The following is a 17,555-nucleotide window of genomic DNA, read 5'->3' on the forward strand; positions in this document are numbered from 1 at the left end:
CTAATATATTTTTCCAATTTAGTTAATGCATCAATTATTTATATTTTACATTAATCATTCATTTTGTATAAAAATTAAATAGAGAAGAAAATGTGACAATGTCACTGGGCTTGTCACAAATTGCTCTAAACATGTAGGCTATCTGTAACTGCTCTGTAAATATTAAACAATGTTAACTGAATTTTGTGTGATTATTGCATAAACAGGCTAATGTATCTTATTAGTATTAAGTATTTGCTATTTTTAAAACAGAAAAATGTGTTAACGTTAACTGTACCAAACTGAACCAAACTGAAATCAACATCGTGTTTCACTCAACTGACATCAACGTCATTCAGCATAAGGTAAGTAAATCATCTGCGTAAATTGATGTTTTGAATGGAGTGTCTGACGTTGGTCTTTAATGCCGTGAGTGTAACGTTGATTCTATGCCAGTGTGCTATCTGGGTGTAACCCGAAAGGTTTGACCTAAATAAATAAAGGTCCTAGAAAGCCCATGAATAGTGGCCAGGATTTGCTGTTTTGCATCGTCCACACGTTGGCCGGACAGCATTCGCGATCAAATGCCGATGTCTCGGCGACTTTGTCCCAATTAGCAAACGCTCTCTGAACGATGTCTTTCCGATGGAACTTTGTGCATCGCGCCGACATCGGCCCGACGTATGTGTGCTATCTGGGACTAGGCGCTGTGGCTTAGTTGGTTAAAGCGCCTGTCAAGTAAACAGGAGATCCTGGGTTCGAATCCCAGCAGTGTCTAATATGTGTGGCTTCTACAAGTAGTCATCCAAACTTTTCAGAGGTAAAAGTCTCTACAGGACACACCTTCTGGACTTCTAGGTTGTGAATAAAGGCTCAAAGGGAAAACTTTCATGAGGTAATCAGCTGTTTTCAAGATGTGCTCCCTCTTTAAGGCTTTATATACCAACAAAATGATTTGTGTTACAGCTGGTGCTGTGGCTTAGTTGGTCAAAGCGCCTGTCTTGTAAACAGGAGATCCTGGGTTCAAATCCCAGCAGTGCCTATGCCACAGGATATGTGGGAGCACTTTTAAACTTTTCACATTTGAAAGTCTTTACATGCTGAACAGTGTGTATCAGCAAGGAAGAACTGGAAAGCTAAGAAGTGCTGGACAAGGCATAGTGCCTTGGAAAGTGTGTTCTTGTGGCTCTGTGGCGCAATGAATAGCGCATTGGACTTCTAGGTTGTGAATGGAGGTATTCAAAGGCTGTGGGTTCGAGTCCCACCAGAGTCATCCATAAGAACTTTTGCTCAGATATCTTTGTGTTGGACAAACATATGCTTAAACCTTTTCGGACATGAAGTATTTCAGAAGCCTACCTTTCCTCTTCATCTTATTTCCCCTGTTGGACACACCCAGCTCAGATTACAGAATACTCTACTAATTAGCTCACGTCAAGTCCCCATTTTTAAAAAAGGAATATAACAAGAATGGTTTGAAAAACACTGGTTTAGGCCAAAAACTGCTACTGCCAATTGATGGCCACCTACCTAGCAAGAAATGCTTTCCATTTCTGCTAGCTTAAACAGAGTTTAGATTTATTGTAAATGGAGGTTCACAACACATTTAAGACACGAGTATTGAGAGAGTTTAACGAAAATGAAATGATTTGAGACATTCCCTTATTCCTCAATAGAAGCCTGCACACTTTTCAGCTTTTGGAAATAATCCTCTAACTTCAAAGGAACCTAATCATGACTTAATCAGCTCATTTCCTGACATGCTACCTCTTTTAGACTTTGAATACAAAAGTATTAAACCAGGGTAAGTACCTGGCGCTGTGGCTTAGTTGGTTAAAGCGCCTGTCTAGTAAACAGGAGATCCTTGGTTTGAATCCCAGCAGTGCCTAATATGTGTGGCTTCTACTAGTAGTAATGCAAACTTTTCAGATGTAAAAGTCTCTACAGGACACACCTTCTGGACCTCTAGGTTGTGAATAAAGGCTCAAAGAGAAAACTTTCATGAGGTAATCAGCTGTTTTCAAGATGTGCTCCCTCTTTAAGGCTTTATATACCAACAAAATGCATTGTAATACAGCTGGCGCTGTGGCTTAGTTGGTCAAAGCGCCTGTCTTGTAAACAGGAGATCCTGGGGTCAAATCCCAGCAGTGCCTATGCCACAGGATATGTGGAAGCAGTTTTAAACTTTTCACATGTGAAAGTCTTTGCATGACGTACACTGTGTATCTGAGCAAAACTGGAAATCTAAGAAGTTCTGCAATTGCAATAGTTCTTTGAAGTGTGCCTATACCACAATTGCTCATTTAACCTTTTATCACATTTGAAAGTCTACATGCTGAACAGTGTGTATCAGCAAGGAAGAACTGGAAAGCTAAGTAATGCTGGACAAGGCGTAGTGCCTTGGAAAGTGTGTTTTTGTGGCTCTGTGGCGCAATGGATAGCGCATTGGACTTCTAAGTTGTGAAAGGAGGAATTGAAAGGTTGTGTGTTCGAGTACCACCGGAGTCATGCATAACAACTTTTGCTCCAATATCTTTGTGTTGGACAAGCATATGCTTAAACCTTTGGGACATGAAGTATTTCAGAAGCCTACCTTTCCTCTTCGTCTTATTTCCCCTGTTGGACACACCCAGCTCAGATTACAGAATACTCTACTAATTAGCTCACGTCAAGTCCCCATTTTTAAAGAAGAAATATAACAAGAATGGTTTGAAAAACACTGGTTTAGGCCAAAAACTGCTACTGCCAATTGATGGCCACCTAACAAGCAAGAAATGCTTTCCATTTCTGCTAGCTTAAACAGAGTTTAGATTTATTGTAAATGGAGGTTCACAACACATTTGAGACACGAGTATTGAGAGATTTTAACCAAAATGAAATGATTTGAGACATTCCCTTATTCCTCAATAGAAGCCTGCACACTTTTCAGCTTTTGGAAATAATCCTCTAACTTCAAAGGAACCTAATCATGACTTAATCAGCTCTTTTCCTGACATGCTACCTCTTTTAGACTTTGAATACAAAAGCATCAAACCAAAGAAAGTACCTGGCGCTGTGGCTTAGTTGGTTAAAGCGCCTGTCTAGTAAACAGGAGATCTTGGGTTCAAATCCCAGCAGTTCCTTATATGTGTGGCTTCTACAAGTAGTCATCCAAACTTTTCAGATGTAAAAGTCTCTACAGGACACACCTTCTGGACTTTTAGGTTGTGAATAAAGGCTCAAAGGGAAAACTTTCATGAGTTAATCAGCTGATTTCAAGATGTGCTACCTCTTTAAGGCTTTATATACCAACAAAATGCTTTGTATTACAGCTGGCGCTGTGGCTTAGTTGGTCAAAGCGCCTGTCTTGTAAACAGGAGATCCTGGGTTCAAATCCCAGCAGTGCCTATGCCATAGGATATGTGGGAGCACTTTTAAACTTTTCACATTTGAAAGTCTTTACATGCTGAACAGTGTGTATCAGCCAGGAAGAACTGGAAAGCTAAGTAATGCTGGACAAGGCGTAGTGCCTTGGAAAGTGTGTTCTTGTGGCTCTGTGGCGCAATGGATAGCGCATTGGACTTCTAGGTTGTGAATGGAGGTATTCAAAGGCTGTGGGTTCGAGTCCCACCAGAGTCATGCATAACAACTTTTGCTCCGATATCTTTGTGTTGGACAAGCATATGCTTAAACCTTTTCGGACATGAACTATTTCAGAAGCCTACCTTTCCTTTTCATCTTATTTCCCCTGTTGGACACACCCAGCTCAGATTACAGAATACTCTACTAATTAGCTCACGTCAAGTCCCCATTTTTAAAGAAGGAATATAACAAGAATGGTTTGAAAAACACTGGTTTAGGCCAAAGACTGCTACTGCCAATTGATGGCCACCTACCTAGGAAGAAATGCTTTCAATTTCTGCTAGCTTAAACAGAGTTTAGATTTATTGTAAATGGAGGTTCACAAGACATTTGAGACACGAGTATTGAGAGATTTTCACCAAAATGAAATGATTTGAGACATTCCCTTATTCCTCAATAGAAGCCTGCACACTTTTCAGCTTTTGGAAATAATCCTCTAACTTCAAAGGAACCTAATCATGACTTAATCAGCTCTTTTCCTGACATGCTACCTCTTTTAGACTTTGAATACAAAAGTATCAAACCAGGGTAAGTACCTGGCCCTGTGGCTTAGTTTGTTAAAACGCCTGTCTAGTAAACAGGAGATCCTGGGTTCGAATCCCAGCAGTGCGTAATATGTGTGGCTCCTACTATAGTCATCCAAGCTTTTCAGATGTAAAAGTCTCTACAGGACACACCTTCTGGACTTCTAGGTTGTGAATAAAGGCTCAAAGGGAAGACTTTCATGAGGTAATCAGCTGTTTTCAAGATGTGCTACCTCTTTAAGGCTTTATATACCAAAAAAAATGCTTTGTATTACAGCTGGCGCTGTGGCTTAGTTGGTCAAAGCGCCTGTCTTGTAAACAGGAGATCCTGGGTTCAAATCCCAGCAGTGCCTATGCCACAGGATATGTGGGAGCACTTTTAAACTTTTCACATTTGAAAGTCTTTACATGCTGAACAGTGTGTATCAGCAAGGAAGAACTGGAAAGCTAAGAAGTGCTGGACAAGGCATAGTGCCTTGGAAAGTGTGTTTTTGTGGCTCTGTGGCGCAATGAATAGCGCATTGGACTTCTAGGTTGTGAATGGAGGTATTCAAAGGCTGTGGGTTCGAGTCCCACCAGAGTCATCCATAAGAACTTTTGCTCAGATATCTTTGTGTTGGACAAACATATGCTTAAACCTTTTCGGACATGAAGTATTTCAGAAGCCTACCTTTCCTCTTCATCTTATTTCCCCTGTTGGACACACCCAGCTCAGATTACAGAATACTCTACTAATTAGCTCACGTCAAGTCCCCATTTTTAAAAAAGGAATATAACAAGAATGGTTTGAAAAACACTGGTTTAGGGCAAAAACTGCTACTGCCAATTGATGGCCACCTACCTAGCAAGAAATGCTTTCCATTTCTGCTAGCTTAAACAGAGTTTAGATTTATTGTAAATGGAGGTTCACAACACATTTGAGACACGAGTATTGAGAGATTTTAACCAAAATAAAATGATTTGAGACATTCCCTTATTCCTCAATAGAAGCCTGCACACTTTTCAGCTTTTGGAAATAATCCTCTAACTTCAAAGGAACCTAATCATGACTTAATCAGCTCTTTTCCTGACATGCTACCTCTTTTAGACTTTGAATACAAAAGTATCAAACCAGGGTAAGTACCTGGCGCTGTGGCTTAGTTTGTTAAAACGCCTGTCTAGTAAACAGGAGATCCTGGGTTCGAATCCCAGCAGTGCCTAATATATGTGGCTTCTACTAGTATTCATCCAAACTTTTCAGATGTAAAAGTCTCTACAGGACACACCTTCTGGACTTCTAGGTTGTGAATAAAGGCTCAAAGGGAAAACTTTCATGTGGTAATCAGCTGTTTTCAAGATGTGCTACCTCTTCAAGGCTTTATACACCAAAAAAATGCTTTGTATTACAGCTGGCGCTGTCGCTTAGTTGGTAAAAGCGCCTATCTTGTAAACAGGAGATCCTGGGTTCAAATCCCAGCAGTGCCTATGCCACAGGATATGTGGGAGCACTTTTAAACTTTTCACATTTGAAAGTCTTTACATGCTGAACAGTGTGTATCAGCAAGGAAGAACTGGAAAGCTAAGAAGTGCTGGACAAGGCATAGTGCCTTGGAAAGTTTGTTCTTGTGGCTCTGTGGCGCAATGGATAGCGCATTGGACTTCTAAGTTGTGAATGGAGGTATTCAAAGGCTGTGGGTTCGAGTCCCACCAGAGTCATCCATAAGAACTTTTGCTCAGATATCTTTGTGTTGGACAAGCATATGCTTAAACCTTTTTGGACATGAAGTATTTCAGAAGCCTACCTTTCCTCTTCGTCTTATTTCCCCTGTTGGACACACCCAGCTCAGATTACAGAATACTCTACTAATTAGCTCACGTCAAGTCCCCATTTTTAAAAAAGGAATATAACAAGAATGGTTTTAAAAACACTGGTTTAGGCCAAAAACTGCTACTGCCAATTGATGGCCACCTACCTAGCAAGAAATGCTTTCCATTTCTGCTAGCTTAAACAGAGTTTAGATTTATTGTAAATGGAGGTTCACAACACATTTGAGACACGAGTATTGAGAGATTTTAACCAAAATGAAATGATTTGAGACATTCCCTTATTCCTCAATAGAAGCCTGCACCCTTTTCAGCTTTTGGAAATAATCCTCTAACTTCAAAGGAACCTAATCATGACTTAATCAGCTCTTTTCCTGACATGCTACCTCTTTTAGACTTTGAATACAAAAGTATCAAACCAAAGTAAGTACCTGGCGCTGTGGCTTAGTTGGTTAAAGCGCCTGTCTAGTAAACAGGAGATCCTGGGTTCGAATCCCAGCAGTTCCTTATATGTGTGGCTTCTACTAGTATTCATCCAAACTTTTCAGATGTAAAAGTCTCTACAGGACACACCTTCTGGACTTCTAGGTTGTGAATAAAGGCTCAAAGGGAAAACTTTCATGAGGTAATCAGCTGTTTTCAAGATGTGCTACCTCTTTAAGGCTTTATATACCAACAAAATGCTTTGCATTACAGCTGGCGCTGTCGCTTAGTTGGTCAAAGCGCCTGTCTTGTAAACAGGAGATCCTGGGTTCAAATCCCAGCAGCGCCTATGCCACAGGATATGTGGGAGCACTTTTAAACTTTTCACATTTGAAAGTCTTTACATGCTGAACAGTGTGTATCAGCAAGGAAGAACTGGAAATCTAAGAAGTGCTGGACAAGGCATAGTGCCTTGGAAAGTGTGTTCTTGTGGCTCTGTGGCGCAATGGATAGCGCATTGGACTTCTAGGTTGTGAATGGAGGTATTCAAAGGCTGTGGGTTCGAGTCCCACCAGAGTCATCCATAAAAACTTTTGCTCAGATATCTTTGTGTTGGACAAGCATATGCTTAAACCTTTTCGGACATGAAGTATTTCAGAAGCCTACCTTTCCTCTTCGTCTTATTTACCCTGTTGGACACACCCAGCTCAGATTACAGAATACTCTACTAATTAGTTCACGTCAAGTCCCCATTTTTAAAAAAGGAATATAACAAGAATGGTTTAAAAAACACTGGTTTAGGCCAAACACTGCTACTGCCAATTGATGGCCACCTACCTAGCAAGAAATGCTTTCCATTTCTGCTAGCTTAAACAGAGTTTAGATTTATTGTAAATGGAGGTTCACAACACATTTGAGACACGAGTATTGAGAGATTTTAACCAAAATGAAATGATTTGAGACATTCCCTTATTCCTAAATAGAATCCTGCACACTTTTCAGCTTTTGGAATTAATCCTCTAACTTCAAAGGAACCTAATCATGACTTAATCAGCTCTTTTCCTGACATGCTACCTCTTTTAGACTTTGAATACAAAAGTATCAAACCAGGTTAAGTACCTGGCCCTGTGGCTTAGTTTGTTAAAACGCCTGTCTAGTAAACAGGAGATCCTGTGTTCGAATCCCAGCAGTGCGTAATATGTGTGGCTTCTACTATTGTCATCCAAAATTTTCAGATGTAAAAGTCTCTACAGGACAGACTTTCTGGTCTTCTAGGTTGTGAATAAAGGCTCAAAGGGAAAACTTTCATGAGGTAATCAGCTGTTTTCAAGATGTGCTACCTCTTTAAGGCTTTATATACCAAAAAAATGCTTTGTATTACAGCTGGCGCTGTGGCTTAGTTGGTCAAAGCGCCTGTCTTGTAAACAGGAGATCTTGGGTTCAAATCCCAGCAGTGCCTATGCCACAGGATATGTGGGAGCACTTTTAAACTTTTCACATTTGAAAGTCTTTACATGCTGAACAGTGTGTATCAGCAAGGAAGAACTGGAAAGCTAAGAAGTGCTGGACAAGGCATAGTGCCTTGGAAAGCGTATTCTTGTGGCTCTGTGGCGCAATGGATAGCGCATTGGACTTCTAGGTTGTGAATGGAGGTATTCAAAGGCTGTGGGTTCGAGTCCCACCAGAGTCATCCATAAAACCTTTTGCTCAGATATCTTTGTGTTGGACAAGCATATGCTTAAACCTTTGGGACATGAAGTATTTCAGAAGCCTACCTTTCCTCTTCGTCTTATTTCCCCTGTTGGACACACCCAGCTCAGATTTCAGAATACTCTACTAATTAGCTCACGTCAAGTCCCCATTTTTAAAAAAGGAATATAACAAGAATGGTTTGAAAAACACTGGTTTAGGCCAAAAACTGCTACTGCCAATTGATGGCCACCTACCTAGCAAGAAATGCTTTCCATTTCTGCTAGCTTAAACAGAGTTTAGATTTATTGTAAATGGAGGTTCACAACACATTTGAGACACGAGTATTGAGAGATTTTAACCAAAATGAAATGATTTGAGACATTCCCTTATTCCTCAATAGAAGCCTGCACACTTTTCAGCTTTTGGAAATGGTAACACTTTACTTGAAGGGGTGTGCATAAGACTGACATGACACCTTCATAATCATGACATGACACGTGTCATGAATATGAAGGAGTTTTTAATGCATGTTTATGACAACTGTCATTAAGTGTCATTCGCTTAATTATGTCATTTTTAGCGCAATGATGACATTTCGGAGACAACTTGACATAAACCAATACATCATAACCTGTCAGTGTCTTTGTCATGACAACTTGACATTACAAAGACAACATAACCTGTCATAAACATAACATAACAGATTATCAAATTTAAGAAACTTACTTAGCTTATAGGGTTAACCTTAAACTGTTATGTGGTTGGTTTTGATGTTGACTGAGGCCATTATAATGTCATACATTTTTTTCAGTGGCAAAAGTTTAATTTGTCAGTAAAATGTAATTAGGTGTTAATACGCTGTCAAATTATTTTTTAATAACAGCATCATTAATATTTTCAGTTCACAATGTTTTATTTTATTTTTTAAGTTTCCTCCACCAGCTTCAACAGAAGGTTAGATAATAGACAATTTCAAATGTCTTAAAAATATGAAAAGGAGTTCGAGAAATAAAATCAATCATTTAATTTTTAAGACCTGCCCTCTCACAGAACTGACTCTTAAAAACACAAGGCATGAATTTATACACAGGTGACCAGCACCAATTAACGCAAAAAGGGGAAAACACGTACACAAATAATGGCCATTACACAAAATAAACATATATATATATAAACATCATATACACACATAAACAAACACAGAAAAATAACACTTTGCCAAATGACTTCACTTTATAAATTATCTTCCGATGTATAAAAATAAGAGAAATAGTCTTTAGAGCCCCACCCCGGGCTGAACAAGGAATGTTTGCGGGTAGAGCCTAGGCCGGAACATTATATATAGGGCCAACGTTTCCGCCCGAACCACTTTAGACGGTGCACCAGCACACGGGACTCCACCATAACAAACGGAATGGTGAGAATAAACTCAAACTATTCATTAAAGAGTGAGCGAAAGTTTAAATAAAGTATATTAAACCCAAAATAACGTTGTAGTGAATTGTTTTTACTTACTGCAAACTAAATTGACATTAAACACCTAAACAAACTAACCTGACTGAGGCTCTGTCAACAACTGTTACAGCGTACACATTACCAGTGGTGCCACCATAGGTTTATATGTCTATGCCACGCTATCATTTTGAGTTATATTAATAGTTTTTAATGACTCTGTACGATTTCCTCTATGATGCCATATTTCAGGTCAAGCTAAATATTCATGACACTGTTATAAAATAATTTGACAGAGTATTGACACTAAATGACATGTTAATGACAAATTCAACTTGTACCACTGTAGTTTAGGTCAAGAAATATATGACACTGTTATGAAATAATTTGACACAGTATTGACACTTAATGACATGTTAATGACAAATTCAACTTGTACCACTGTAGTTTAGGTCAAGAAATATATTCATGACAATGTTATAAAATATTTTGACAGAGTATTGACACTTAATGACATGTAAATGACAAATTAAATTTATAAAAAAATCATGACATTATAATAGCCTAATGACAGCCAACGTCAAAACCAACCACATGACAGTTTAATAATAATAATAATAATAATAATAATAATAATAATAATAATAATAATAATAATAGATTTTATTTATAACGCACTTTTCATTCCGAAGAATCTCAAAGTGCAACAAAGGGAAAAAATAACAATACATGAATAACAAGTAAAAATTACATCTCAACATCATGCCGGACGTTGATGACGCTAGCATGGAGCAAACTTCAGCCACCATGCAGTTCAAGCCCGAGGGAGACCACCAGTGAGCAGCCGACACCCAGAAGAGAGAGCAGCCGCAGCGAGCAACATCAAATGTCCTTCAAACCAAAACCAACCACAAATTCAAACAAAAACAGAAGAGAAGCGGTGAAAAAACAACGTCCTCTCAGTGGCTGCCACCAATCAGCAACAGTCCCAATAGTAGCTCTGTTAGACTAGTCACAAACATAAGAAAATAAAATAACATCTAAATTTAATAGTAAAGTTAACATGATTTGTGGGTGGAGAAGCGGCGAACAGACAACGCCAGCATCCTCTCCCCCACGTTGCCTAGCAACTAATGTAATGTAAACCCAAAAAGCTAAGTAGTTTCTTAAATTTAATAATTAATCTGCTATGTCATTTCATGTCTGTTTATGACAGGTTATGTTGTCTTGGTAATGTCAAGTTGTCATGACAAAGACACTGACAGGTTATGATGTATTGGTTTATGTCAAGTTGTCATAACAAAGACAACTCCGAAATGTCATCATTGCATTAAAAATGACATAATTAAGCGAATGACACTTAATGACAGTTGTCATAAACATGCATAAAAACTCCTTCATATTCATGACACGTGTCATGTCATGATTATGAAGGTGTCATGTCAGTCTTATGCACACCCTTTCAAGTAAAGTGTTACCAGAGATTTTAACCAAAATGAAATGATTTGAGACATTCCCTTATTCCTCAATAGAAGCCTGCACACTTTTCAGCTTTTGGAAATAATCCTCTAACTTCAAAGGAACCTAATCATGACTTAATCAGCTCTTTTCCTGACATGCTACCTCTTTTAGACTTTGAATACAAAAGTATCAAACCAGGGTAAGTACCTGGCGCTGTGGCTTAGTTTGTTAAAACGCCTGTCTAGTAAACAGGAGATCCTGGGTTCGAATCCCAGCAGTGCGTAATTTGTGTGGCTTCTACTATAGTCATCCAAAATTTTCAGATGTAAAAGTCTCTGCAGGACACACCTTCTGGACTTCTAGGTTGTGAATAAAGGCTCAAAGGGAAAACTTTCATGAGGTAATCAGCTGTTTTCAAGATGTGCTACCTCTTTAAGGCTTTATATACCAAAAAAATGCTTTGTATTACAGCTGGCGCTGTGGCTTAGTTGGTCAAAGCGCCTGTCTTGTAAACAGGAGATCCTGGGTTCAAATCCCAGCAGTGCCTATGCCACAGGATATGTGGGAGCACTTTTAAACTTTTCACATTTGAAAGTCTTTACATGCTGAACAGTGTGTATCAGCAAGGAAGAACTGGAAAGCTAAGAAGTGCTGGACAAGGCATAGTGCCTTGGAAAGTGTGTTCTTGTGGCTCTGTGGCACAATGGAAAGCGCATTGGACTTCTAGGTTGTGGATGGAGGTATTCAAAGGCTGTGGGTTCGAGTCCCACCAGAGTCATCCATAAAAACTTTTGCTCGGATTTCTTTGTGTTGGACAAGCATATGCTTAAACCTTTGGGACATGAAGTATTTCAGAAGCCTACCTTTCCTCTTCGTCTTATTTCCCCTGTTGGACACACCCAGCTCAGATTTCAGAATACTCTACTAATTAGCTCACGTCAAGTCCCCATTTTTAAAAAAGGAATATAACAAGAATGGTTTGAAAAACACTGGTTTAGGCCAAAAAATGCTACTGCCAATTGATGGCCACCTACCTAGCAAGAAATGACTTCCATTTCTGCTAGCTTAAACAGAGTTTAGATTTATTGCAAATGGAGGTTCACAACACATTTGAGACACGAGTATTGAGAGATTTTAACCAAAATGAAATGATTTGAGACATTCCCTTATTCCTCAATAGAAGCCTGCACACTTTTCAGCTTTTGGAAATAATCCTCTAACTTCAAAGGAACCTAATCATGACTTAATCAGCTCTTTTCCTGACATGCTACCTCTTTTAGACTTTGAATACAAAAGTATCAAACCTAAGGAAGTACCTGGCACTGTGGCTTAGTTGGTTAAAGCGCCTGTCTAGTAAACAGGAGATCCTGGGTTCGAATCACCGCAGTGCCTAATATATGTGGCTTCTACTAGTATTCATCCAAACTTTTCAGATGTAAAAGTCTCTACAGGACACACCTTCTGGACTTCTAGGTTGTGAATAAAGGCTCAAAGGGAAAACTTTCATGAGGTAATCAGCTGTTTTCAAGATGTGCTACCTCTTTAAGGCTTTATATACCAACAAAATGCTTTGCATTACAGCTGGCGCTGTGGCTTAGTTGGTCAAAGCGCCTGTCTTGTAAACAGGAGATCCTGGGTTCAAATCCCAGCAGTGCCTATGCCACAGGATATGTTGGAGCACTTTTAAACTTTTCACATTTGAAAGTCTTTACATGCTGAACAGTGTGTATCAGCAAGGAAGAACTGGAAAGCTAAGAAGTGCTGGACAAGGCATAGTGCCTTGGAAAGCATATTCTTGTGGCTTTGTGGCGCAATGGATAGCGCATTGGACTTCTAGGTTGTGAATGGAGGTATTCAAAGGCTGTGGGTTCGAGTCCCACCAGAGTCATCCATAAAACCTTTTGCTCAGATATCTTTGTGTTGGACAAGCATATGCTTAAACCTTTTCGGACATGAAGTATTTCAGAAGCCTACCTTTCCTCTTCGTCTTATTTCCCCTGTTGGACACACCCAGCTCAGATTTCAGAATACTCTACTAATTAGCTCACGTCAAGTCCCCATTTTTAAAAAAGGAATATAACAAGAATGGTTTGAAAAACACTGGTTTAGGCCAAAAACTGCTACTGCCAATTGATGGCCACCTACCTAGCAAGAAATGCTTTCCATTTCTGCTAGCTTAAACAGAGTTTAGATTTATTGTAAATGGAGGTTCACAACACATTTGAGACACGAGTATTGAGAGATTTTAACCAAAATGAAATGATTTGAGACATTCCCTTATTCCTCAATAGAAGCCTGCACACTTTTCAGCTTTTGGAAATAATCCTCTAACTTCAAAGGAACCTAATCATGACTTAATCAGCTCTTTTCCTGACATGCTATCTCTTTTAGACTTTGAATACAAAAGTATCAAACCAAAGTAAGTATCTGGCGCTGTGGCTTAGTTGGTTAAAGCGCCTGTCTAGTAAACAGGAGATCCTGGGTTCGAATCCCAGCAGTGCCTAAAATGTGTGCCTTCTACTAGTATTCATCCAAACTTTTCAGATGTAAAAGTCTCTACAGGACACACCTTCTGGACTTCTAGTTTGTGAATAAAGGCTCAAAGGGAAAAGTTTCAAGATGTGCTACCTCTTTAAGGCTTTATATACCAACAAAATGCTTTGTGTGACAGCTGGCGCTGTGGCTTAGTTGGTCAAAGCGCCTGTCTTGTAAACAGGAGATCCTGGGTTCAAATCCCAGCAGTGCCTATGCCACAGGATATGTGGGAGCACTTTTAAACTTTTCACATTTGAAAGTCTTTACATGCTGAACAGTGTGTATCAGCAAGGAAGAACTGGAAAGCTAAGAAGTGCTGGACAAGGCATAGTGCCTTGGAAAGTGTGTTGTTGTGGCTCTGTGGCGCAATGGATAGCGCATTGGACTTCTAGGTTGTGAATGGAGGTATTCAAAGTCTGTGGGTTCGAGTCCCACCAGAGTCATCCATAAAAACTTTTGCTCAGATATCTTTGTGTTGGACAAGCATATGCTTAAACCTTTTCGGACATGAAGTATTTCAGAAGCCTACCTTTCCTCTTCGTCTTATTTCCCCTGTTGGACACACCCAGCTCAGATTACAGAATACTCTACTAATTAGCTCACGTCAAGTCCCCATTTTTAAAAAAGGAATATAACAAGAATGGTTTGAAAAACACTGGTTTAGGCCAAAAACTGCTACTGCCAATTGATGGCCACCTACCTAGCAAGAAATGCTTTCCATTTCTGCTAGCTTAAACAGAGTTTAGATTTATTGTAAATGGAGGTTCACAACACATTTGAGACACGAGTATTGAGAGATTTTAACCAAAATGAAATGATTTGAGACATTCCCTTATTCCTCAATAGAAGCCTGCACACTTTTCAGCTTTTGGAAATAATCCTCTAACTTCAAAGGAACCTAATCATGACTTAATCAGCTCTTTTCCTGACATGCTACCTCTTTTAGACTTTGAATACAAAAGTATCAAACCAAAGTAAGTACCTGGCGCTGTGGCTTAGTTGGTTAAAGCGCCTGTCTAGTAAACAGGAGATCCTGGGTTCGAATCCCAGCAGTGCCTTCTACACTGCTAGTAGAAGAAATGTGTGCGTTCTACTACTATTCATCCAAACTTTTCAGATGTAAAAGTCTCTACAGGACACACCTTCTGGACTTCTAGGTTGTGAATAAAGGCTCAAAGGGAAAACTTTCATGAGGTAATCAGCTGTTTTCAAGATGTGCTACCTCTTTAAGGCTTTATATACCAACAAAATGCTTTATGTGACAGCTGGCGCTGTGGCTTAGTTGGTCAAAGCGCCTGTCTTGTAAACAGGAGATCCTGGGTTCAAATCCCAGCAGTGCCTATGCCACAGGATTTGTGGGAGCACTTTTAAACTTTTCACATTTGAAAGTCTTTACATGCTGAACAGTGTGTATCAGCAAGGAAGAACTGGAAAGCTAAGAAGTGCTGGACAAGGCATAGTGCCTTGGAAAGTGTGTTGTTGTGGCTCTGTGGCGCAATGGATAGCGCATTGGACTTCTAGGTTGTGAATGGAGGTATTCAAAGGCTGTGGGTTCGAGTCCCACCAGAGTCATCCATAAAAACTTTTGCTCAGATATCTTTGTGTTGGACAAGCATATGCTTAAACCTTTTCGGACATGAAGTATTTCAGAAGCCTACCTTTCCTCTTCGTCTTATTTCCCCTGTTGGACACACCCAGCTCAGATTACAGAATACTCTACTAATTAGCTCACGTCAAGTCCCCATTTTTAAAAAAGGAATATAACAAGAATGGTTTGAAAAACACTGGTTTAGGCCAAAAACTGCTACTGCCAATTGATGGCCACCTACCTAGCAAGAAATGCTTTCCATTTCTGCTAGCTTAAACAGAGTTTAGATTTATTGTAAATGGAGGTTCACAACACATTTAAGACACGAGTATTGAGAGATTTTAACCAAAATGAAATGATTTGAGACATTCCCTTATTCCTCAATAGAAGCCTGCACACTTTTCAGCTTTTGGAAATAATCCTCTAACTTCAAAGGAACCTAATCATGACTTAATCAGCTCTTTTCCTGACATGCTACCTCTTTTAGACTTTGAATACAAAAGTATCAAACCAAAGTACGTACCTGGCGCTGTGGCTTAGTTGGTTAAAGCGCTTGTCTAGTAAACAGGAGATCCTGGGTTCGAATCCCAGGAGTGCCTAAAATGTGTGCCTTCTACTAGTATTCATACAAACTTTTCAGATGTAAAAGTCTCTACAGGACACACCTTCTGGACTTCTAGGTTGTGAATAAAGGCTCAAAGGGAAAACTTTCATGAGGTAATCAGCTGTTTTCAAGATGTGCTACCTCTTTAAGGCTTTATATACCAACAAAATGCTTTATGTGACAGCTGGCGCTGTGGCTTAGTTGGTCAAAGCGCCTGTCTTGTAAACAGGAGATCCTGGGTTCAAATCCCAGCAGTGCCTATGCCACAGGATTTGTGGGAGCACTTTTAAACTTTTCACATTTGAAAGTCTTTACATGCTGAACAGTGTGTATCAGCAAGGAAGAACTGGAAAGCTAAGAAGTGCTGGACAAGGCATAGTGCCTTGGAAAGTGTGTTGTTGTGGCTCTGTGGCGCAATGGATAGCGCATTGGACTTCTAGGTTGTGAATGGAGGTATTCAAAGGCTGTGGGTTCGAGTCCCACCAGAGTCATCCATAAAAACTTTTGCTCAGATATCTTTGTGTTGGACAAGCATATGCTTAAACCTTTTCGGACATGAAGTATTTCAGAAGCCTACCTTTCCTCTTCGTCTTATTTCCCCTGTTGGACACACCCAGCTCAGATTACAGAATACTCTACTAATTAGCTCACGTCAAGTCCCCATTTTTAAAAAAGGAATATAACAAGAATGGTTTGAAAAACACTGGTTTAGGCCAAAAACTGCTACTGCCAATTGATGGCCACCTACCTAGCAAGAAATGCTTTCCATTTCTGCTAGCTTAAACAGAGTTTAGATTTATTGTAAATGGAGGTTCACAACACATTTAAGACACGAGTATTGAGAGATTTTAACCAAAATGAAATGATTTGAGACATTCCCTTATTCCTCAATAGAAGCCTGCACACTTTTCAGCTTTTGGAAATAATCCTCTAACTTCAAAGGAACCTAATCATGACTTAATCAGCTCTTTTCCTGACATGCTACCTCTTTTAGACTTTGAATACAAAAGTATCAAACCAAAGTACGTACCTGGCGCTGTGGCTTAGTTGGTTAAAGCGCTTGTCTAGTAAACAGGAGATCCTGGGTTCGAATCCCAGGAGTACCTAAAATGTGTGCCTTCTACTAGTATTCATACAAACTTTTCAGATGTAAAAGTCTCTACAGGACACACCTTCTGGACTTCTAGGTTGTGAATAAAGGCTCAAAGGGAAAACTTTCATGAGGTTATCAGCTGTTTTCAAGATGTGCTACCTCTTTATGGCTTTATATACCAACAAAATGCTTTGTGTGACAGCTGGCGCTGTGGCTTAGTTGGTCAAAGCGCCTGTCTTGTAAACAGGAGATCCTGGGTTCAAATCCCAGCAGTGCCTATGCCACAGGATATGTGGGAGCACTTTTAAACTTTTCACATTTGAAAGTCTTTACATGCTGAACAGTGTGTATCAGCAAGGAAGAACTGGAAAGCTAAGAAGTGCTGGACAAGGCATAGTGCCTTGGAAAGTGTGTTGTTGTGGCTCTGTGGCGCAATGGATAGCGCATTGGACTTCTAGGTTGTGAATGGAGGTATTCAAAGGCTGTGGGTTCGAGTCCCACCAGAGTCATCCATAAAAACTTTTGCTCAGATATCTTTGTGTTGGACAAGCATATGCTTAAACCTTTTCGGACATGAAGTATTTCAGAAGCCTAACTTTCCTCTTCGTCTTATTTCCCCTGTTGGACACACCCAGCTCAGATTACAGAATACTCTACTAATTAGCTCACGTCAAGTCCCCATTTTTAAAAAAGGAATATAACAAGAATGGTTTGAAAAACACTGGTTTAGGCCAAAAACTGCTACTGCCAATTGATGGCCACCTACCTAGCAAGAAATGC

At 39.7% G+C, this 17,555-nt stretch overlaps 36 non-coding genes across 36 annotated transcripts; all 36 read left to right on the forward strand.

The window, feature by feature from the left end:
• The first annotated feature begins 682 nt into the window (after positions 1 to 682).
• Positions 683 to 756, forward strand: trnat-agu (transfer RNA threonine (anticodon AGU)). The gene has a single exon. It is a non-coding gene; the product is annotated as a tRNA-Thr (tRNA).
• Positions 757 to 947: 191 nt separating this feature from the next.
• trnat-ugu (transfer RNA threonine (anticodon UGU)) lies at positions 948 to 1,021 on the forward strand. Its single transcript has one exon. It is a non-coding gene; the product is annotated as a tRNA-Thr (tRNA).
• A 142-nt stretch (positions 1,022 to 1,163) lies between these two features.
• On the forward strand, positions 1,164 to 1,252 carry trnar-ucu (transfer RNA arginine (anticodon UCU)). Its single transcript is given in 2 exon segments — positions 1,164 to 1,200; positions 1,217 to 1,252. It is a non-coding gene; the product is annotated as a tRNA-Arg (tRNA).
• Positions 1,253 to 1,793: 541 nt separating this feature from the next.
• trnat-agu (transfer RNA threonine (anticodon AGU)) lies at positions 1,794 to 1,867 on the forward strand. The gene has a single exon. It is a non-coding gene; the product is annotated as a tRNA-Thr (tRNA).
• A 191-nt stretch (positions 1,868 to 2,058) lies between these two features.
• Positions 2,059 to 2,132, forward strand: trnat-ugu (transfer RNA threonine (anticodon UGU)). Its single transcript has one exon. It is a non-coding gene; the product is annotated as a tRNA-Thr (tRNA).
• Positions 2,133 to 3,027: 895 nt separating this feature from the next.
• trnat-agu (transfer RNA threonine (anticodon AGU)) lies at positions 3,028 to 3,101 on the forward strand. Its single transcript has one exon. It is a non-coding gene; the product is annotated as a tRNA-Thr (tRNA).
• Positions 3,102 to 3,292: 191 nt separating this feature from the next.
• On the forward strand, positions 3,293 to 3,366 carry trnat-ugu (transfer RNA threonine (anticodon UGU)). The gene has a single exon. It is a non-coding gene; the product is annotated as a tRNA-Thr (tRNA).
• Positions 3,367 to 3,508: 142 nt separating this feature from the next.
• On the forward strand, positions 3,509 to 3,597 carry trnar-ucu (transfer RNA arginine (anticodon UCU)). Its single transcript is given in 2 exon segments — positions 3,509 to 3,545; positions 3,562 to 3,597. It is a non-coding gene; the product is annotated as a tRNA-Arg (tRNA).
• Positions 3,598 to 4,403: 806 nt separating this feature from the next.
• On the forward strand, positions 4,404 to 4,477 carry trnat-ugu (transfer RNA threonine (anticodon UGU)). The gene has a single exon. It is a non-coding gene; the product is annotated as a tRNA-Thr (tRNA).
• Positions 4,478 to 4,619: 142 nt separating this feature from the next.
• On the forward strand, positions 4,620 to 4,708 carry trnar-ucu (transfer RNA arginine (anticodon UCU)). Its single transcript is given in 2 exon segments — positions 4,620 to 4,656; positions 4,673 to 4,708. It is a non-coding gene; the product is annotated as a tRNA-Arg (tRNA).
• A 541-nt stretch (positions 4,709 to 5,249) lies between these two features.
• On the forward strand, positions 5,250 to 5,323 carry trnat-agu (transfer RNA threonine (anticodon AGU)). Its single transcript has one exon. It is a non-coding gene; the product is annotated as a tRNA-Thr (tRNA).
• A 191-nt stretch (positions 5,324 to 5,514) lies between these two features.
• trnat-ugu (transfer RNA threonine (anticodon UGU)) lies at positions 5,515 to 5,588 on the forward strand. The gene has a single exon. It is a non-coding gene; the product is annotated as a tRNA-Thr (tRNA).
• A 142-nt stretch (positions 5,589 to 5,730) lies between these two features.
• Positions 5,731 to 5,819, forward strand: trnar-ucu (transfer RNA arginine (anticodon UCU)). The gene is given in 2 exon segments: positions 5,731 to 5,767; positions 5,784 to 5,819. It is a non-coding gene; the product is annotated as a tRNA-Arg (tRNA).
• A 541-nt stretch (positions 5,820 to 6,360) lies between these two features.
• On the forward strand, positions 6,361 to 6,434 carry trnat-agu (transfer RNA threonine (anticodon AGU)). The gene has a single exon. It is a non-coding gene; the product is annotated as a tRNA-Thr (tRNA).
• Positions 6,435 to 6,625: 191 nt separating this feature from the next.
• On the forward strand, positions 6,626 to 6,699 carry trnat-ugu (transfer RNA threonine (anticodon UGU)). Its single transcript has one exon. It is a non-coding gene; the product is annotated as a tRNA-Thr (tRNA).
• A 142-nt stretch (positions 6,700 to 6,841) lies between these two features.
• Positions 6,842 to 6,930, forward strand: trnar-ucu (transfer RNA arginine (anticodon UCU)). Its single transcript is given in 2 exon segments — positions 6,842 to 6,878; positions 6,895 to 6,930. It is a non-coding gene; the product is annotated as a tRNA-Arg (tRNA).
• An 805-nt stretch (positions 6,931 to 7,735) lies between these two features.
• Positions 7,736 to 7,809, forward strand: trnat-ugu (transfer RNA threonine (anticodon UGU)). The gene has a single exon. It is a non-coding gene; the product is annotated as a tRNA-Thr (tRNA).
• A 142-nt stretch (positions 7,810 to 7,951) lies between these two features.
• trnar-ucu (transfer RNA arginine (anticodon UCU)) lies at positions 7,952 to 8,040 on the forward strand. Its single transcript is given in 2 exon segments — positions 7,952 to 7,988; positions 8,005 to 8,040. It is a non-coding gene; the product is annotated as a tRNA-Arg (tRNA).
• Positions 8,041 to 11,164: 3,124 nt separating this feature from the next.
• Positions 11,165 to 11,238, forward strand: trnat-agu (transfer RNA threonine (anticodon AGU)). The gene has a single exon. It is a non-coding gene; the product is annotated as a tRNA-Thr (tRNA).
• Positions 11,239 to 11,428: 190 nt separating this feature from the next.
• Positions 11,429 to 11,502, forward strand: trnat-ugu (transfer RNA threonine (anticodon UGU)). The gene has a single exon. It is a non-coding gene; the product is annotated as a tRNA-Thr (tRNA).
• A 142-nt stretch (positions 11,503 to 11,644) lies between these two features.
• On the forward strand, positions 11,645 to 11,733 carry trnar-ucu (transfer RNA arginine (anticodon UCU)). Its single transcript is given in 2 exon segments — positions 11,645 to 11,681; positions 11,698 to 11,733. It is a non-coding gene; the product is annotated as a tRNA-Arg (tRNA).
• A 540-nt stretch (positions 11,734 to 12,273) lies between these two features.
• Positions 12,274 to 12,347, forward strand: trnat-agu (transfer RNA threonine (anticodon AGU)). The gene has a single exon. It is a non-coding gene; the product is annotated as a tRNA-Thr (tRNA).
• A 191-nt stretch (positions 12,348 to 12,538) lies between these two features.
• trnat-ugu (transfer RNA threonine (anticodon UGU)) lies at positions 12,539 to 12,612 on the forward strand. The gene has a single exon. It is a non-coding gene; the product is annotated as a tRNA-Thr (tRNA).
• A 142-nt stretch (positions 12,613 to 12,754) lies between these two features.
• trnar-ucu (transfer RNA arginine (anticodon UCU)) lies at positions 12,755 to 12,843 on the forward strand. The gene is given in 2 exon segments: positions 12,755 to 12,791; positions 12,808 to 12,843. It is a non-coding gene; the product is annotated as a tRNA-Arg (tRNA).
• A 541-nt stretch (positions 12,844 to 13,384) lies between these two features.
• Positions 13,385 to 13,458, forward strand: trnat-agu (transfer RNA threonine (anticodon AGU)). The gene has a single exon. It is a non-coding gene; the product is annotated as a tRNA-Thr (tRNA).
• A 170-nt stretch (positions 13,459 to 13,628) lies between these two features.
• On the forward strand, positions 13,629 to 13,702 carry trnat-ugu (transfer RNA threonine (anticodon UGU)). The gene has a single exon. It is a non-coding gene; the product is annotated as a tRNA-Thr (tRNA).
• A 142-nt stretch (positions 13,703 to 13,844) lies between these two features.
• trnar-ucu (transfer RNA arginine (anticodon UCU)) lies at positions 13,845 to 13,933 on the forward strand. The gene is given in 2 exon segments: positions 13,845 to 13,881; positions 13,898 to 13,933. It is a non-coding gene; the product is annotated as a tRNA-Arg (tRNA).
• Positions 13,934 to 14,474: 541 nt separating this feature from the next.
• Positions 14,475 to 14,548, forward strand: trnat-agu (transfer RNA threonine (anticodon AGU)). The gene has a single exon. It is a non-coding gene; the product is annotated as a tRNA-Thr (tRNA).
• A 209-nt stretch (positions 14,549 to 14,757) lies between these two features.
• Positions 14,758 to 14,831, forward strand: trnat-ugu (transfer RNA threonine (anticodon UGU)). Its single transcript has one exon. It is a non-coding gene; the product is annotated as a tRNA-Thr (tRNA).
• Positions 14,832 to 14,973: 142 nt separating this feature from the next.
• Positions 14,974 to 15,062, forward strand: trnar-ucu (transfer RNA arginine (anticodon UCU)). Its single transcript is given in 2 exon segments — positions 14,974 to 15,010; positions 15,027 to 15,062. It is a non-coding gene; the product is annotated as a tRNA-Arg (tRNA).
• Positions 15,063 to 15,603: 541 nt separating this feature from the next.
• Positions 15,604 to 15,677, forward strand: trnat-agu (transfer RNA threonine (anticodon AGU)). The gene has a single exon. It is a non-coding gene; the product is annotated as a tRNA-Thr (tRNA).
• A 191-nt stretch (positions 15,678 to 15,868) lies between these two features.
• Positions 15,869 to 15,942, forward strand: trnat-ugu (transfer RNA threonine (anticodon UGU)). Its single transcript has one exon. It is a non-coding gene; the product is annotated as a tRNA-Thr (tRNA).
• Positions 15,943 to 16,084: 142 nt separating this feature from the next.
• trnar-ucu (transfer RNA arginine (anticodon UCU)) lies at positions 16,085 to 16,173 on the forward strand. Its single transcript is given in 2 exon segments — positions 16,085 to 16,121; positions 16,138 to 16,173. It is a non-coding gene; the product is annotated as a tRNA-Arg (tRNA).
• A 541-nt stretch (positions 16,174 to 16,714) lies between these two features.
• On the forward strand, positions 16,715 to 16,788 carry trnat-agu (transfer RNA threonine (anticodon AGU)). Its single transcript has one exon. It is a non-coding gene; the product is annotated as a tRNA-Thr (tRNA).
• A 191-nt stretch (positions 16,789 to 16,979) lies between these two features.
• Positions 16,980 to 17,053, forward strand: trnat-ugu (transfer RNA threonine (anticodon UGU)). The gene has a single exon. It is a non-coding gene; the product is annotated as a tRNA-Thr (tRNA).
• A 142-nt stretch (positions 17,054 to 17,195) lies between these two features.
• On the forward strand, positions 17,196 to 17,284 carry trnar-ucu (transfer RNA arginine (anticodon UCU)). Its single transcript is given in 2 exon segments — positions 17,196 to 17,232; positions 17,249 to 17,284. It is a non-coding gene; the product is annotated as a tRNA-Arg (tRNA).
• Positions 17,285 to 17,555: the final 271 nt, after the last annotated feature.

Source organism: Pseudorasbora parva, chromosome 8 (genome assembly GCF_024679245.1).
Source record: "Pseudorasbora parva isolate DD20220531a chromosome 8, ASM2467924v1, whole genome shotgun sequence".
In the NCBI taxonomy this organism is placed as follows: Eukaryota; Metazoa; Chordata; class Actinopteri; order Cypriniformes; family Gobionidae; genus Pseudorasbora; species Pseudorasbora parva.